Source organism: Leptodactylus fuscus, chromosome 3 (genome assembly GCF_031893055.1).
Source record: "Leptodactylus fuscus isolate aLepFus1 chromosome 3, aLepFus1.hap2, whole genome shotgun sequence".
Classification (NCBI taxonomy): domain Eukaryota; kingdom Metazoa; phylum Chordata; class Amphibia; order Anura; family Leptodactylidae; genus Leptodactylus; species Leptodactylus fuscus.
In genome coordinates this window covers 78,515,854-78,531,235 of record NC_134267.1, presented here as the reverse complement: position 1 = coordinate 78,531,235, position 15,382 = coordinate 78,515,854, and the positions used below count along the sequence as shown (strand labels likewise).

General features: G+C 47.5%; 1 pseudogene; it reads right to left on the bottom strand.

Moving 5' to 3' along the window:
- Window positions 1-12,787: 12,787 nt before the first annotated feature.
- On the bottom strand, window positions 12,788-12,899 carry LOC142198716 (small nucleolar RNA SNORA17; annotated as a pseudogene).
- Window positions 12,900-15,382: the final 2,483 nt, after the last annotated feature.

Here is a 15,382-nt window from a genome sequence, read left to right as displayed (position 1 = left end):
GCATAAAGGCAACGAACCTTTCACCAAGCTTTCAACTATCCCAGACACTTGGAAAGTTAAGAGATGACAGTTATTCAATGCTAAAGATTTTCTAAAAACATTGAATGATGGACAAATTGTGGGTATGTTAGTAGTACAAACACCTACCCACAATACAAAAATCTCCCACAGCTCTTTTAATTTGGCCCATATACATCAGATCACGGCAGACCGACGTTATTGTGGATATCTAAACCCAGTCTCAGTTATCACAACACAGCTGTTTGGTTTCTCTGTTCTATGAATTCATCAATGCGAGCTGTGGCAAGAAGGTTTGCTGTGTCTGTCAGCGTAGTGTCCAGAGGCTGGAGGTGCTACCAGGAGAAAGGACAGTACACCAGGAGACGTGGAGGGGGCCGTAGGAGGGCAACAACTCAGCAGAAGGACTTCTATCTCCGCCTTTGTGCAAGGAGGAACAGGAGGAGCACTTCCAGAGCCCTGCAAAATGACCTCCAGCAGGCCACAAATGTGCATGTGTCTGCACAAACGGTTACAAACCAACTCCATGAGGATAATATGAGGGCCCAACATCCACAGATGGGGGTTGTGCTCACAGTCCAACACCGTGCAGGATGCTTGGCATTTTCCACAGAACACCAGGATTGGCAACTTCACCACTGGCGCCCTGTGCTCTTCACAGATGAAAGCAGATTCACAATGAGCACATGTGACAGACGTGACAGAGTTTGGAGACGCTGTGGAGGGCTATCTTCTGCCTGCAACATCCTTCAGCATGACCGGTTTGGCAATGGGGAGTCAGTAATGGTGTGGGGTGGCATTGTATACAATTGTATTTGTAGTGATATAAAGTACATGTGCTCACCAGAGGTAGCCTGACTGCCATTAGGTACTGAGTTCAGACCTCAGACCCCTTGTGAGACCATATGCAGGTGCGGTTGGCCCTGGGTTCCTCCTAATGTAGGACAATGCCAGACCTCATGTGGCTGGAGTGTATAAGCAGTTCCTGCAAGATGAAGGCATTGAAGCTATGGACTGGCCTGCCCGTTCCCCAGACCTGAATCCAATTGAGCACATGTGGCACATCATGTCTCGCTCCATCCACCAAAGTCACGTTGCACCACAGACTGTCCAGGAGTTGGTAGATGCTTTAGTCCAGGTCTGGGAGGAGATCCCTCAGGAGACCATCTGCAACCTCATCAGGAGCATGCCCAGGCGTCGTAGGGAGGTCATACAGGCACGTGGAGTCCACACATACTGAGCCTCATTTTGACATGTTTTAAGGACATTACATCAAAGTTGGATCAGTCTGTAGTGTGTTTTTCCACTTTAATATTGGGGGTGACTCCAAATCCAGGCCTCCATTGGTTAATAAATTTGATCTCCATTGATGATTTTGTTGTCATCACATTCAACTTTGTACAAAACAAAGTATTCAATGAGAATATTTCATTCATTCAGATCTAGGATGTGCTATTTAAGTGTTCCCTATATTTTTTTGAGCAGTATATATATATATATATATATATATATATATATATATATATAATTTTTTTTTTCTGTTAACACATCAGTCCACAAATTATTAGTAAACAATTTTTAACCATCTTTACAGCAACACAAATCCATCAGATGTCAAGACATAATTAATAGTGTAGTAAGTAGTGAACATGCCTTAACAGTATGCATAATACATTAATGGACGGTTTATAGCACACAAGTCCAATCATCTACATGCAGGTCATACTTATAAATCAATATACTTAAGCAACGATCCATTACAAAACTATGCCTAGGTTTTTATATTGTAAATTACAGTCCTCCGTAAGAGGTCCACATTATTGAAAAGCAACAGAGCGAAAGTGTTTATATTGACACTTATATTCTGATATAGGTTAAAGGGGCTCTATCAGCAAAATCATGCTCATAGAGCCCCACATATGCATGAATAGCCTTTAAAAAGGCTATTCAGGCACCGTAAATGTTGTATCAAACTACTCCCCCCCCCCCCCCCGTTTTAAAATAAAACCCTAAAACAGAATGTGATAAACTTACCCATCGTGCACGGTGGGCAGGCATTCAGGGTCCACCGTCTTCTTCATCCACGCCTCCTCTTCCTGTGATGTTCTCGGGTCCCGTCTTCCTCCGGCGCTCGCGAACTGACATTGCTAAAAAAAATGGCCTGGGCGCATGCGCAGTAGCATGCTGCTTCTACTACGGCTACTGCGCATGCGCCCAGGCCATTTTTTTTTTAGCAATGTCAGTTCACAAGCGCCGGAGGAAGATGGGACTCGAGGACATCGCAGGAAGAGGAGGCGTGGATGAAGAAGACGGCGGACCCTGAATGCCCGCCCACCGTGCACGATGGGTAAGTTTATCACATTCTGTTTTAGGCTTTTATTTTAAAACGGGGGGTAGTTTAATATACCATTTACGGTGCCTGTATAGCCTTTTTAAAGGCTATTCACGCATATGTGGGGCTCTATCAGCATGATTTTGCTGATAGTGCCCCTTTAAACAATTATTAGATCTGGAGCTATTGTATGCAAAACACTCCTAGGTTCGTCATAAAGTAATTACCGGTACTTTACACAACGATTACACAGCTTTATTTGGTATGGGGATACTAACAACTGGTGTCACTTCTTTGGTATCGAATTATGACACTTTAAAGGAACAGAGAACAGGAAGATCTGTGTGTTTTGCAGTTGCTAGTTACCTACAAGTGTCTCTTTTGTTTGTAATGTTTGGGTCTCTACTTGTGATTCATATTTCAGACAGATAATTGGCTGTTGTGCTTGCTAAATACACAACAGAAGGACCTGAAAGGGAATGTGGTAATAAAGCCCAAACAGCTTGGAACAAAATCCATGATATAGACATTAATCCATCCTAATGGTAAATCATGCTAATACTTCCAGATACAATGTAAATTCATCTTTTGTTTGTTTACACTGTACTCTTACCTTAACCCCTTAATGTCTAGGCTCAATAAGCCTTAGTGACCAGACGCATTTTTACATTTTTGGGCACATGTAATTTTTAACAGCTCTATTTTATTTAACTGTTGGTTTACGGTAGCAAGAGAGTTTTATATATATATATATATATATATATATATATATATATATATATATATATATACACATTTGCCATATTTCACATAATATGACCCCCATGATGTCATAAAATACCCATTTAAAACATTCACGCTATACTTTTTTTTTTCTTTCTTTATTGCACTTTTTGACTGTAACTGGGGCATCCATAGGAATTACAGGGGGAAAGCGCCTCCATAGTGACAATACCCACTAGCAAAGGCACCCGATAATCACAGGGTTGTTAGTTCCAATGATTGTAACAGTTCTGCTATTTTCTATATCAGGGGCGGATCCAGGGCCGGGCGAGCCGGGCAACCGCTCGGGGCCCTGCGCTTAGCGGGGCCCCGCGGCCCGGCCCTAACAAAATGGTCCCGGTCAGCTCGGCAGTCGGGCAAGTGCCGGGGCCCACAGAGCCTCTGGGGGCCCCCCGGCACTTGCCTGTCACGATTTCAGCTCATCGGCGTCCGTCTGCCGATGAGCTGGAATACATACGCGATCAGTGGCGTAACTACCGCCATAGCAGCAGAGGCAGCTGCCACAGGGCCCGGGACATAAGGGGCCCGGCGACAGCTACCTCTGCTACCCCCGCTGTTATCACAGACAAACTGTTTTAACTGTGCTAAGAGCGGGGGAAAGCTGAAAGGACCTTGTGTGACGTCATCCGTCACATGACTGGGTGGGCATTTCTATAGCCCGTACAGTCCTGGAAAGAGAAGGAGAGGTGTGCTGCGAGGTAATGAAGGGGAGGGGGAAGGGAGATGCAGGATGGAGAGTGTCTGTGTGTAAGTGTGTGTATGTGTGTGAGTGTGTATGTATGTGTGGTGAGGAGCAACAGTAACCTAGGAGCAGAGATGGAGGAGAGGACATGAAACTGGGGGCAGATGGAGGGAGGGTATGAAATGTCATGTGACATCAGTGTGTTATTAAAGATGGCCAACACCACCAAAGACTGCAGCGGAGCCGGAGACAGGTAAGTAACTTTTTTTTTATGTCTGTATCTCCCCTCGGTCTCCGATTATTATACTCTGGGGTCTGAAAATACCCCAGAGTATAATAATTGTTCGTGGGTGTTCATTATCGGGCATAATCCCGTGTGCAGGGGCCACAATGGGGTGTAATATTGTGTGCAGGGGCCACAATGGGGTATAATACTGTGTGCAGGAGCCACTATGGGACATAATTGAGCGTGCAGGAATGCGGCGTGTGTGTGTGTGTGGGGGGGGGGTAGTCGGTCGAGATCTTCGGTGTCGGTCAGGAAGGGGGGGGGGCCCATGTCAAAAGTTCGCCACGGGGCCCCGCCATTCCTAGTTACGCCACTGTACGCGTTTAAAGCAGGAGCTGTGACCTCAGCTCCTGCTTTAAAGCTCCGGCCCGGCTTGCGTGTGTAGGCGCGATGACGTCATCACATCGCGCCTACACACGCAAGCCGGGCCGTAGCTAAGCAGGAGCTGAGGTCACAGCTCCTGCTTTAATTGCGTATATGACTGGAGTGGGAGAGAGGAGCGTCGGGGGAACGATGGAAGGTGAGTGATAGAAGGTGAGTGTAAGTGTTTGTTTTGTATTAAATATTAAGGTGGAACATAATGAAGGGGGGCCATGAAACTGGGGGGCAAATGAAGGGGAGGGGGGGAACGGCATGACACTGGGGAAGATGAAGGGGGTGGGGAGAGAACGGCATGAAACTGGGGACAAAGGTGGAGGGGGCCCAATGAAACTGGGGGGCAAATGAAGGGGAGGGGGGAACAGCATGACACTGGGGCAGAGACGGGGGACATTAAACTGTGGGCAGATGAAGGGGAGAACGTGATGAAACTGGGGACGGAGATGGAGGGGGGGACATGAAACTGGGGACAGAGGAAGGGTGTATATGAAACTGGGAAAGAGATGGAGGGGGGGCATATAATTTACGGGTCACTGTAGGAGGATTATACTGTGTGGGAGCACAAGATAAATGAATGAGAATGGGTGGAATCAACATAAAAGTGGGTGGAGCCAAATTTCCCGCGGCACGCAGAGCGCGCCGCACATTTTACCCCTCTTTCTACTCATTAAAAATTAGGAGGTATGGCGTTGGTGACGCCACACTCCTGCATGACGTCACTCGCTTCAGCTGCGACGCACAGTGTCTCGACTCCCCCGCCTCCTTTACAAGGGGGCCCACTGAGGCTCTGTCGCCCAAGGCCCCTTAAAAACCTGGAGCCGGCCCTGGGTCAGCATGTCCCGATTTCAACTCATCGGCGTCCTACGGACGCCGATGAGCTGAATACATAGGCGTTTAAAGCAGGAGGTGTCACAGCTCAGCTCCTGTTTTAACGCTGAGCTCCAGCATTTGTAGTCGCGATGTGATGATGTCACATTGCGCCTACAATATGTGTATGAGGGAGAGAGCTGCGGGGGAAGGAGGGAAGGTGAGTGTGTGTGAGAACAGTATGATGCTGGGGCAGATGAACGGAGGGAGAACGGCATGACACTGGGGCAGATAGAGGGGGGGAGAACAGCATGACACTGGGTCAGATAGAGGAGGGGAGAACGGCATGACACTGGGGCAGATAGAGGGGGGGAGAACAGCATGACACTGGGGCAGATAGAGGAGGGGAGAACGGCATGACACTGGGGCAGATAGAGGGGGGGAGAACAGCATGACACTGGGGCAGATAGAGGAGGGGAGAACGGCATGACACTGGGGCAGATAGAGGGGGGGAGAACAGCATGACACTGGGGCAGATGAAGGGGGGAGAACGGCATGACACTGGGGCAGAGACGGGGGGGGGACATGAAACTGTGGGCAGATAAAGGGGGAGAATGGCATGAAACTGGGGACAGAGATAGAGGGGGGGACATGAAACTAGGGGTAGATGAAAGGTGTATATGAAAATGGGGAGAGATGGAGGGGGGACATATAATTTACGCGTGACTGTAGGAGGATTATACTGTGTGGAATCACATGAAAAATGAATGAGAATGGGCGGAGTCAACATAAAAGTGGGCGGGGCCTAATTTGCTGCGGCGCGCTGCGCGTAGGGCCCCGCCAAAGTCAATTGCCCAGGGCCCCGCAAACCCTGGATCCGCCACTGTTCTATATTCACGGCATAACACTCATTCAGAACTATGTGATATCTAAAGAAGGAAGAAATGATAATAAACTGCTTCCGTGTTCTACGCCAGAGACTCCAACTAACTTTGTCCCCGCCAACTGTGCCAGATTTGTCCCTCTTATAAGATTTGCATGCTCAGGTGGTGCCTCAAGACAAAAACGTATGGATGGTGGATGGTGCCATTGAAGCTAGGGAACTCTGGCAGGTAAATAGCAAAACCTGTCTGCCGGGGAGCTTATTTCCAATGATGGCTAATACACTTGTGGGCCCAACCCACTTGACAAAGGATTCAGAGATTGTAGGTGGATTACATGCAACTCAACCCAAGGTAAGCACATAGGAATAAGTCTTTGTTGCCATAAACTAAGAAAACATGGCAGAAATAGTCTACAGTAATGGGATTAAAGAAGTGATAAAGAGCAATATAGGTACCCATTTTTCAGGAGAAAAAAAGTGACCCATACTGAAGACCCTAGGGGTCTACACAAGCACTTACAGACCCCGTACCATCCACAAAGTAGTGGCAAGGTAGAAAAATTTATAAGACCATTAAGTTAAAATTGCAGACATTCCTAAACACATGCAGTTCTATGAACCGGGTACAGGCCTTATCAGTAGTACTTTATGCTTATACATACTTCTATGGGGCAAGAAACCTCAGACCTAATGTCAACGAAAGGGACAGGATTATATTTTCTACAGCAGTTCCGAGCAGATTACTCCACCTTGACCTCGTAGAATTGCATGAACAGCTGTCTAAAGTAAAATCACATACTTTCTCGAATATCGAATCCTATTATACTCTATGGGGGAAAAATGCTCGTTTCAGGGGTAGGCAACATTCGATCAAATTGAACTTACCAAGTCCTTGATTGAGGGTCGGGCTGGATTCTTCGAGAAGTCTTCTCCTGCAGCGTCCGCGCGGTGTCTTCCGGCTCTAAATTCACTCTGCCAGGCATCGGGCCTGGGCAGAGCCAACTGCGCATGCCCGCACTACAAGAAAATGGCCGCTTACAGTCAAAGCTGCCATTTTCTTGTAGCGCGGGCATGCGCAGTCAGCTATGCCCAGGCCTGATGCCTGGCAGAGTGAATTCAGAGCCAGAAGACGCTGCGGGGATGCTGTGCGGAGAAGACTTCTAAAGGTAGGAGAAGAACCAGCGTTGATTGGCCGACTGTATAGCATTCGGCCAATCAACGCTGATTCTGCATCTAAGTTTTCCATTCGAATAGCGAGTGGTACTCGATCGAGTATTTCGAATACCGTAGTATTCGATCGAATACCTACTCGCTCATCTCTAATTCCTACAACTTTTATTATTCAAAACCACTGTACCTTTATACTTCAAAATCACACTGCCACAGTAAAACATAAAAGTCTGTAAATAATCACCCAAAACAGAATGGCATACCTCATGTAATGTCAATGAGGAAGTTCAGTACAGGAATAAGCACCTTCTTTGTCTATCCAATGATCATGCAAATGTGGAAAAACTGATAGAAGCAACTGATTATTTGGATGGCCAAATTTTCAGCATGCTGGGTATAGAAAACAAAACAAATGCCATTGAGGCACATATAGCAGCTGTAGTTAACCAACAGTAAAATACTATAGCTATTGATTTCCCGGCAGCTGCTTACAGAGGTGCATGTCAAATCATAGGTTCTACCTGTTGTCATTACATTGAGTCTTGGGTAATACTACAAGTTAACAAGCAAATACAGAGGTGGAGGAAGTAAGAGACTTATTTCAGAAATCTCTCTGATCTACAGTAGATGTGGTGGCAGGATACCTTTTCATTTGAGTCCAGCCGACTGCGCACGCCCACAGGCCACAAGAAAATGGCCCCTTACACAGGTTTTCTTGTGGCCTGTGGACATGCGCAGTTGGCTCTGCCCGAGGCCTCGAAGTTTGAACTCAGCTCCAGAAGAAGACACGCAGAGAGGCCATTCCTGAAGAAGATGGAGGCAGTGCAGGAGATTTCTCTCACAGCAATGGGGCGCCCTAGTACTGTTTGAGTGCTAGGGACCGCCCCCAGTGCTGTGAGATAACTAATTTGCATACAGATGGAAATCTGGATTTCTACCAAACGGCGGCGCGAAGAAGACATCTACAGGTAGGGGAAGAAACCTTACTTAAGGCTATTGCTACGTGTGATCGAGAAAAAAATGGGATTTTAATGATAGAATCCCTTTAAGAGGCTTTATGTTAGAATAAGGTAAGCTATGCTCATGGTGACAATTAACAATAGCCATTATGAGTTATGTAAAGCGTGTATTGAAATGTAACCAATTAGAATGGGACTCTGAAGTGTGTTAACCAAGTGAGTGGTACTTACATCCGTTACACCTTATTGTAAGTTTATAAATAAAGTGCTTGACCCATACCCAAGTGAGAATTTAGCTGGACATAACACTTGCTGGTGGGCTGTGTTATCTGACATCCATAACTTTGTTATATTTCTGTGTGTGGGGATGCATAGGGTGTCTTTTTTTTCGAGGCCAGGTGTACTTTTTAGTTATACCATTTTGGCAAATTCTTTTTATCAGAGAGGAAACAGCAAAGAAACGGCGGATCGGCACTTTTGATTTTTTTTTTTTCCTGCTATGGCATTTACCAAATGGGAAAAATATTTTTAGAAGTTTTTAGACTGGGCATTTTCAGACACAGGGACACCTAATGTGTATGTTTTTCATAGTATTTTTTTTTAAACTTTTATATGTATTCTAGGGAAAGGGGGTGATTTAAACTTCTTTTTCTTTTCATATATTGCATTTATTAGACTCCCTAGGGAGTCTTGAACCTCAGGGGGTTTGATCACTAAGCAATGCATTACAAAATAACAGCATTTGTATGAAAGGATGCATAAAGCAGCTTGTTATACAAATCATAGCCAGACAAGCCTGGGAGCCTTCAATAGTCTCCCGTGTGTCATGCAATGGACAGTAAGCCCCGTATTTTGTTCCGGGTGATGGTGATCCTCATCAAAATAGCAGTGCCCATGCAGGCACTAGCATGGATCACTGCTGTATAATATTTATTATGCTTATTTGTATAGCTCCATCATATTCCGCAGCGCTTTACGGAGGTTGTCAGTCACCTTCTTATACAGAGCTCACAATCTACCTTTCCTATCAGTATGTCTTTGGAGTGTGGGAGGAAACCTGAGTACCCAGAGGAAACCCATGAAAATAGAGGGGGAACATACAAACTCCTTGCAGATGTTGTCCTTGGTAGGATTTGACCCTAGGACTTCAGTGCTGCGAGTCTGTAGTGTTAACCACTGAGCCACCATACTGTAATACAATATATAATGCCACTGCGGATGTTGGGAAGGGGTTAATGATTTTTAGCCCTATAATTTACTAGCATATGCCCGCGACTTCGTCTGCAAGTTGGTGCTGGCGCTGAGCCACTTATATTTATCCAATTGCTGTTGTGGATGATCCTCCTGCTCCCGTGTCTCTGCTACATTGCAGCATATGCGCAGCATACTCATTTGTATGTACATCTCTGCATATGGAGAGCGTACTGAGCTGTGATACAGCGATGCTTAAGCTCCGCTACATCTGGCCATTTGGATTATAGGGGTGTTCTTATGTCCGTGTGTGAGCAGCTTCTGTGTTACAAAGGGCTGAATGGATGTTGCTGAAATGTGCCAAAGTTCGATCAGCCTGCTCCCGCGTCTTGGCTCTGCTACTTTGCTGCATATGCGTAGGATAACCTGCTGTATGTACATGTTTGCATATGGAGAGCCTACAGAGGTGTGCTACAGCGCCACGTAAGCATCTACTACATCGGGCAATAGTGATTACAGGGGTTTTGTTATGTGACTGTCTGAGCAGCTTCTGTGTTACAAAGGGCTGAACGGATGTTGCTGAAATGTGCCTAAGTTCTGCCCCTTCCTCGATCAGAGGCACAACAACACATTCCCCATCGTGCTCACTGAAACTCTACACCCGATATACTCCTCTTGCCCACACACATCCTGCATGTTCTGTAATCTCCTGATCTTCCATGAGACTCCATTTTCATCAGCTTTCACACTGTCCAGCTTCATCCTATATAGCTCCGCCCACAAAATAGCATGTAGCTCCGCCCACTGCCTAGCATGATCCTATCCTAGAATGGCTCAAGGACCTGTGATGATGTCATCACAGGTCCATTAGTGTTGTGTGAACCTACATTCCTTCACTGTGGTCGAGTAGTGATGTCATTTACCGGGATAAAAAGTAGCGTATGTTTTAATCGGGGTTCCTGTCTATGTATGTGGCAAATTTCATGCAAATCCGTGCCATTTTTGCGTTATGGAGGAACAAACATCCAAACCCACAAAAATCCAAACCCACAAACCTGGCAAATTTCATGCAAATCCGTTCAGTCATTTTTGCATGATGGAGGAACAAACATCCAAACCCACAAAAATCCAAATCCACAAACCTTCACATTTATAATATTAGTAGGATATATTTGCAAGGGGTTAAAGAAAAAAAATTATTATGCTATTTCTCATAAGCATGGAAATATGACATATGTGATAAACTGTTGCATGGGTACAATTTGGGGCTTGCCATAAAATGAGCGTTATTTGGCTTTTAAAGGGCAGGTTTTGATGAACAGTTTTCACGTACTATGTTTCAATTGCAGAGCTGCTTTCTTCTGTGTACGGAAACACCCCATATGTGGATGAAGATGCAATTGCAGAGCTGCTAAGATGCCAGTGCAGTGGAGAGTTCCAAGAAGTGACCCCATTTAAAAAATGAAACCCTTTTTGTAATATCCCATGAACAGTCTTGCATTGTGTGTTAACTTATACATTTCCTTTTGTTAAGGTTTTTTTTGTTACCCAATAAACAGTGACGCATCCTTATAATCTAAAAAAAAATCTTCATAGCCCCATGTTATGGAAACACAGCATTTTACAGTACATGGACACATTGCAGGAAAAAAAATCTACAGTGGGAAAGCTGTGTTTTTGAAAATTATTGCATTTTTGAAAATCATAGCATGTCAATTTTACCTACAGAAACGCAGTTTTTTTTCTGCGGACACAAAATCCTACATGGAGGACTTTGTGTCTGCGGAAAAAAAACGGAATGGGTTTTAAAGCCGACCGCTCACAAGCGGCTCAGGGCCGCCATCAGGAATTTTGGGGTCCCAGACAGCCTAAGTGTCTGCCCCCCCCCCGCCATTTTAAAACGACCTTATTTTGCGACACACCAATTCTGTATTACATTTCCCTTTATTTAGCAGCATTACAAGGCTTAATCAGATTCTATTTGCAGGTAAAATCTGCTACGTGTGACAGCGCCTATAGACAGCCAACACCATCTATAAGAGCCCTCCTAATAAATCCTCAGGGCTTATTCACATTGCGTTTTTGGCCTCCCTTGCCGGGATACGTTGGTAACCAGTCAGAATCAGTCAGAATCAGCTGTCAACTTATCCCTGCACGAAGAACTGGCCATTAAAAGAAAGGGGGGCCTGCAGTTCTCCGTGCAGGGATAAGTGGGGAGCTGATTGTGACTGGTTACCAACGTATCCCGGCAAGGGAGGCCAAAAACGCAACGTGAATACTCCTTTAAAGTGAAAGTCCCACCCCCAAACAGGCTGCTATGCTAGTAGTATAGCAGCCTACATCATTATTATTCTCCAGCTAAAAACTTATATATTATATATTATTGCCCCAGTTCCCTCTCCGCAGTGCTGCACACCCGATGGCCCAACAATCCCCCCCGTCCACCCTCTAACATCTTTCCATTGCCCCCTGTACCCATACCTCCCAACTTTTGAAGAACCAAAAGAGGGATAGCCCCACCCACTGTTATGTTGACTCCGCCCACTCATTAATTTTTCATGTGCCCGCACACTGTATAATCCTCCTACAGTCACCCGTAAATTATATGTCCCCCCTCCGTCTCTCCCCCAGCTTCATATACACCCTTCATCTGCCCCCAGATTCATGTCCCCCATCTCTGCCCCCAGATCCATGTCCCCTCCATTTCTGCCCACAGATTCATGTCCCCACATCTCTGCCCCCAGATTCATGTCCCCCCATCTCTGCCCCCAGATTCATGTCCCCCCATCTCTGCCCCCAGATTCATGTCCCCACATCTCTGCCCCCAGATTCATGTCCCCTCCATCTCTTCCCCCAGATTCATGTCTCCACATCTCTGCCCCCAGATTCATGTCCCCCATCTCTGTCCCCAGATTCATGTCCCCCCATCTCTGCCCCCAGATTCATGTCCCTCCATCTCTGCCCCCAGTGTCATGCCGTCCTCTCCTTCATCTGCCCCCAGTTTCACGTTCCACATAATCCACATTACACTTACCTTTTCCTCATTCCCCCGCTGCTCTCTGCGCGCCTCTCTCTCTTACTGGCGCACAGTTGTAGACGCGATGTGACGTCATCACATCGCGTCTACACTGCCGGGTAGCCGGTGGCAGCGGCGAAGTGAGGAGCTGACACAGGTCAGCTCCTTGCTTCAGCGGCTGAAGCGAGCTGACCTGTGTCAGCTCCTCGCTTCGCCGCTGCCGCCTCTCTCGCTGACACATATGCGGCTGAGCCGCTGCCGCCTCTCTCGCTGACGATGACACATATGCGGCTGAAGCGAGGAGCTGACCTGTGTCAGCTCCTCGCTTCGCCGCTGCGGCCTCTCTCGCTGACACATATGCGGCTGAGCCAGCCGCATATGTGTCAGCGAGAGAGGCGGCAGCGGCGAAGCGAGGGGCTGACCTGTGTCAGCTCCTTGCTTCAGCCACGTATGTGTTCAACTCAGATCTGCGTCCTCTGGACGCAGATCTGAGTTGAAACAAACAGGACATACAATGACTGCTGCCTGCACCAGGGGGCCCGGGCCCCCCCCCCCATTTTTAAATTTGGCCGGGCCCCTGACGCCAGTAGCAGTAGTACTGGCCTATCGGCGGCCCTGCGTCTGCTGTCCGGTTTCCCCAGGGTTTACCACGGACACCCTGGGGCGGACAGCAGCGGCAGTGTGAACGTCGCTTAAGCCTAGCCCCTCCCTCTATCACTGACTAGTGATCCCGCCCATTACTGGATTTGTCCTTGCAGCCTCTTAAAAGGTACTAAGTAAGTTAAGGCGGAGGGGCATTGCATAAAAAAAAATGTTGTCTGTCACTATGTTATACAGCTTGGGTGAGTTCGCCTCCCCCCTCCAGATCAATGCTCTATAGTACCACTGCTGCTACCTCATCTGTTGGAATTTTAACTTTTACTAGTCCTCTCTGTATATGAAGAATATATAAAAAAAATATCCTACTAACAGGGGTGAACCTACCCCTTTTGCGAACTACAGCAAGCCCCCCCCCCCCCCCCCCGGAAGGAGGGGGCGGGGCTTAGCGCCGTTCGCAGGCAGAGAGCAGGCACGGAGAGGACCTGCTCTCTGCCTGAGCATGAGGGGAGGCTGCTGGGTCATCGCTGCTCCAGTGGCCTCCCCAAACCACCGCTCAGTGCTAAGCCAGTCCAGAACAGCTTGTCCTGGACTGGCTTAGGTAAGCAAAAATGCCGCCCTCCCTGAGGCCCTGGCATAGCGCCGCCTGAAGCGGTCGCTTCAGGTCGCCTCATGGGAGCTGCGGCGCTGCCTACTAATATTATAAAGGTGAAAGTATGTGTGTTTGGATGTTTGTTCCTCAATCACACCTACACGGGCGAACGGATTTGTCTGAAAATGCGCACATACATACTTTGGGTCCCGGATTGAACGATAGACTACATGGAATTCCCGTGCCCGGTGCTTCTCACGGTTCAATTCGCTGCAGAACCTGGCACGCTGTAGGACCTGGGATGACGTCATCCCAGCCCCTTCAGCAGCTCACCTGATTGGGTGCCGCTTCTCTATGTGGGCGGAGTTATCGTCCAGCCGCCGTCCACACCAACATGGCCTCACCATGGGACCGCAGTACTCTGCCGCGGCCAGACAGGGGGTCGCCTGCGCCACGCTCTGGAACGCTGGTTCGGCCAGCTGTCCCGCAGCGTCTGCCATCTCTGGACACTACAAGTCGGAATATCGGTGCACGGGAAGCCCAGGCTGTGGTGAGGCCGGGGCCACAGGTTGGTAGGGGGAAAGGGGACACACGGTGGGCAGGGTCTGGTGGGGGAAAAAGGAGGCATGGGGTAGGTAAGACGGGGGAAGGGGGCATGGGATAGGAGGAAGGAGTGACCACATGGGGAAGCAGGTAGGGAAAAAGGGGGGTGGTGGGCACCAGGAGGAAGAAGAGGTAAAGAGTTCCAGCGGGCCGCAGGGTGGGGGGGGGGGGCACGGGGTAGGTAAGATGGGGAAAGGGGGCATGGGGTAGGGGGAAAAAGGGGGCACGGAGTAGGTAACACGGGAGAAGGGGGCATGGGGTTAGGGGGGGAAGGGGGCACATTCCTGAGGGGCACGGGGAAGGAGTGACTACATGGGGAAGCGGGTAGGGAGAAAGGGGGGTGGCGGGCGACAGGAGGGACCCACAGGTGTAGGAAGGGCCCGCTGCGGACACAAGGCAAAGGAACAAGCCTGTGCACCGCTCCAGGTGGGTCCCGCAGGGGGTCAGGGTTCTGTGGACGAAGTCGCGGGTAAAAGCTAGTAGTATATAAAGAAGAGATCTACCAGACACTATATTGTGGAAGGTTACATAGGCTCAATTTTCTTTAAATTCCACCACATGGATTTGGAATTAGAAATGCTATACATATATATATATATATATATATATATATATATATATATATATATATATATAAAATACATATTTATTTGCCTCCATTTGGAGGCAAGTGTTAGAGACCTGATTCTTTTGGCGGGGTGAATGGGAATTCTGAACCTCTACATGCAATTTTATTGTCTAGGTAAATATGTGGTACAATATTATTCCACTTATCTCCCAGATTACACTGTACAGTGCTGTGTATACGATGGCAATATAAAAGTAATGGAAATAAACAGAATACTGAAATGTAACATGTCAGATGTGGCTGGTTTGTGTCTGACTGGCGATGTAGTCAGCGTTACTGTAAACGGTTCCCTGATGCTGTAACCACTTATAACTGGTGTCACTGCTTTACGAGAGAATATATTGCTATTACTACATTAATACAGCATTCAGAAGTCAAGATGGAACAGGCCATTAGATAACAATTCAGCAACATGCTTGAGCTGCTAAATCACCACCATAACCACAGGATTACACAT